Consider the following 4,285-nt stretch of genomic DNA (forward strand, 5'->3'; position numbering starts at 1 on the left):
ACCCCTTGCTGACAAGCTTTACGTCTACAGAGGCATTACAGGTGCTTTTCCTGACATATTTGCAATCCACAGAGGGGCTCAACAGAAACGAAAAGAATGCGAAAAAATCAACATGCCCCCAGGTCAATTAAACGAAGTAAGAAAACGCACTGATACCGTTACCTACGCGATTTTTGCCGAACTAAATCATTTCAAATGTGAACGCGAAATTGATTTAAAAATTACAATGAGAAATTATTTAAAAGAACAAATTAATTTCTATAAAAAAATAGTAGAAAAATTGGAAGACACTCTTCAGTTCTTTGATTAATTGTTTATTTAACTTACCTCTTCCGCGCCTGTTGAACTTGATGTTGATATTATGGAATATCAACAGGAAGGTATATAAGATAATAACAATTAATATGTTTCCTAAACAACATAATTTTGCATTTATATACGCATAATATAGATATATGTATATACTATACATACAGGATGTTCCTTGCCTGCCTTAGAATGAAAATATGAAGATAACCAAGAAAATGAGAAACATTTATGCAGTAAAAATTGTATTTTTTGATTTCACTTGGTTCTCTACATGTTTTTACTCGCCTAAAGTTGTCGTGAGAGGTCCTGAATGTTCGCTTATCTAATTGTATATTATTAATCAATAGTAATTAATTTTTATGTATGTATTTTTTACACATCACTAATAGTAAAAATTTGTGTGTAGCCTCCGTTTATATTTTTTTATACTGTTACCATATTGTGATCTTCAATTTTTACAAACTTTATATAAGTATATAATTATGTAAAAGGTATTGTTGCATGCTGGAAGCAATGTAGTTTGTAAATGTTTACACTTAATTAAAGGTCATCAATATTAAGTAATAATTGCGGTATTACACAAGGCGACGACTGATTTTATAATATTGCCAAGGAAATTGTACAAAATTATTTTCTGTATTAATAAATATAATCTCAGCTACTGTATAGTCAATGAGTGCTGTACAAACTGGTGTTTGTGATAATTAATTAATTTTTTCCAAATAATTCTTTAGATAATTTTATGAAATTATAACGGCATTTAATTGTACACCATTATATATTGTATGCCTACTGTATTTGTTGTTTAATTAAAACATTATTGTTTAATTACACTAGTTTTTTATTTGTTTAATATAACTTAATTCTTCGTAATAGTGAAGAGAAGCATATTATTCTACATAAAAATATGCTGACGGGAGACTGCAACTATTTTTGCCATGTGTCATAAAATATATTCATTTTATCATCAAAGATAAGCAAAAGATATGAGTACCTTTGTGTGTAGTTATATACACACTCCGTTTTAATAAAACTTGGTGATAATAAATTTAGTTTGTGATAATAACGCTTGGAAGATACATAATAGTAAGTACTGCATGCTGTGCATTATTTTTAACTAAAAGCAACATTACTAATTGCAGTAATTCAATAAATTTGCTTTGTAATAGTTTAACTGTTTGTTAAGAAACAACTTAGTGTAAAATGGGTTGCCTATAAAAAAACATTCAAATTAATTTCTGATATGAATGAAAAATGATAGTTTAAAAACTTTTTAGACAATAATAATTACATATTACAACTAATTCTACTATTATCTATAAGCAAAATATGTGTTATGTTCTATTCTAACAGACGTATATTACTTCATTATGAGCCATGAGAAAATATAATAATTGATCAATTAACTTGATAAATAATAAATAACTTTACATAGAATTTTACTTATTAATAAACTTCAAACAGTTGTTTTCGAATTTAACCATTTAATTAGCATAATTAGTAGTGTGGCGACCGAAACTTTTTGTTTATATTTTTGAATTTATTTATAGGTTATGCATATTTTACATATAATATTTAGAATAAACATACCCATGCTAATTTTGGTCATAATACAAACACAAACACATTCACAAATTATGTCATTAGTCTAAGTACAATGCATATAAAACCGATAAAAGAACATAAAAGGACTTTCTACCCCGCGACATCCCTAACAATACTGATTAATAGTCATTGATAGTTACACTAACAGATGTTTTATTCAGTGGTTTGTCATAAAAGATTATGATTGGCTGTTGACTTCAGAGCACGTGACAATAGCCAATCAGAATGATCATAGCTTTACGTTATTCTACACTATTTCATTGAATAAGAACTAAAAGATTATTGACCCTTAGGGTTTGTATTTGATAGTAATTATAATACGGATGCTTATGCAAGTAATATTTCATTCAAACTCTTCTTTAATTTAGTTTTGACAGGGGTATCAACTAGATATTAGGTATTTTGCCAACTAGTTTTACTTGAAAAGGATAAGATATACAAGTTATAAATAATATTTCGTTTTATTAGGGTGTAGGTTGGAATTTAATCTTCTAACAGAAAGAAAACGTTAAATATTATAGTAACTTATCAACATCTGGTAGTTACTTCACAGTTACTTTTACTTACAAATATGGGATGAAAGAAATAAAACAGGTTTTTATTTGGTATCCAGGTTGATAGTTTATTTATATTGAANCACCTGCAGAAGGCGCACCACCTGCAGAAGGCGTACCACCCACAGAAGGAGCGCCGCCTACAGAAGGAGCATCACCAGCTGAAGGAGCACCAACCACAGAAGGGGCACCACCAGCTGAGGGAGCGCCAACGCCTGAAGGCGCACCACCTGCAGAAGGCGCCGCTCCGACAGAAGGAGCGCCACCCGCTGAAGGCGCACCACCTGCTGAAGGCGCACCACCTACAGAAGGCGCACCACCTGTAGAAGGTGCACCACCTGTAGAAGGCGCAACACCTGCAGAAGGCGTAGCACCTGCAGAAGGCGCACCACCTGCAGAAGGCGCACCACCTGCGGAAGGGGCGCCTTCTGCTGAAGGAGCAACTCCAACAGAAGGTGCGCCACCCACTGAAGGAACCCCATCAGCTGAGGGTGCGCCACCAACCGAAGTAGCTCCACCGCCAGAAGGCTCGGCGCCATCCGCAGAAGCTAGCCCACCTGCCCCTCCAACTGAAGCACCTGCTGGAGAAGCTGCACCAGAAGCACCCGCAGCACCACTCGAAACAATTATAGCGGAATAGGGTACATATAACTTTTTTAATTCATGGTTTTTATTGGCTTTTAGCCGAACTAAACTTGAAAATTGTTTTGGAAATTCAATATGTTTTGTTTTTTTTAGATCCAAGGGGGAAACGTTACGGGAAAAATTATATTATAAAAAGACTTTGGACACTATACAATCTTTTTATCTATTTTTAAGAATTGCATCTGTGAACTTTTGTTCAATAAATCTGTTATTTCTTAACGTATAGTTTTATCAATTAATTCTTGAAACATTTAAAACTCCCATTCTATGTTATATCAGTTTATTGTTTGTAAAGCTTTAGAAAACCCCGTAAAATAGCTAAAACTTAAGATGTGATCATTTTAAAAACAACATTACTAAATTGCGATCACAATTTTACATTCATTTTTCATGATAGTCACATGGGCATACTACACATATATTTCGTCCTCTAGTAGGAACCCCAGGGTCGTAGTCAGGGTTACGCCAGGACAGGAGTCCTAACCGTTTGATAAGGATTTCGAAATTTCTATGTGTAATTTATAAATCGTTCTTTCTATGTGAACAAGGATTAACCGTCCACAACGAATATCAACAAGGTCGTATACATCGAGTTAAGTACTTTTTAAACTAGCAAAAGAACAGATAAAAATCAAATCGAAATTTGGATTTATTTTTTTTTATTGGGCGATGGTTTTCCGAAAAAAGGATAAAAACAGTTACAAATCCTAGAAAATTACATCAATAATGATACAAAGTTACGTATGTATCTTTACTAATTTCAAGTTATAAAAATGTGAAAGGGTTTTAACGAAATTTTTCCGGATGTCTTTATAAATACAGAAATTAATTAATTCATCATTTCTATTTCGAAGATCCGAGTTTCACTTACTTAAATTTCTTTATAGTTACATCATTAAAGTTGTGCCATTTTCTGTAAGTTTGGTTGTCTATATATTATTTTATAAATAGAAGTTTAATAATTGTAAAAGCAGAATATAAATTAACACCCCTAACTGCATCTACATTAAAATAATATAATTTAAAGATGAAAATTCGTCAACTTGCTTTAATGAAACCTGAATTATAGCTTAATTATAGCCTTTGTTTTAATTTGTCCCGGCGCCTTCACCAAAATTTTCAATATTTTTAATAAATAATTGCTGATAACTTAGTATATAGTCATGAATGAC

General features: G+C 32.1%; 1 protein-coding gene across 2 annotated transcripts in view; it reads left to right on the forward strand.

Moving 5' to 3' along the window:
* The first annotated feature begins 1,303 nt into the window (after positions 1 to 1,303).
* The window catches only part of LOC108741080 (CD151 antigen), a 20,315-nt gene continuing 17,333 nt past the window's right edge, over positions 1,304 to 4,285 (forward strand). The window contains exon 1 of one of the 2 annotated variants that reach the window (XM_025973677.1): positions 1,304 to 1,395. The gene's annotated coding sequence lies outside the window, so the exon portion shown is untranslated. The remainder of the gene's footprint in view (positions 1,396 to 4,285) is intronic. The other variant, XM_025973676.1, reaches the window with a different exon arrangement.

The sequence above is a fragment of the Agrilus planipennis genome, unplaced genomic scaffold (genome assembly GCF_000699045.2).
Source record: "Agrilus planipennis isolate EAB-ADULT unplaced genomic scaffold, Apla_2.0 scaffold229, whole genome shotgun sequence".
In the NCBI taxonomy this organism is placed as follows: Eukaryota; Metazoa; Arthropoda; class Insecta; order Coleoptera; family Buprestidae; genus Agrilus; species Agrilus planipennis.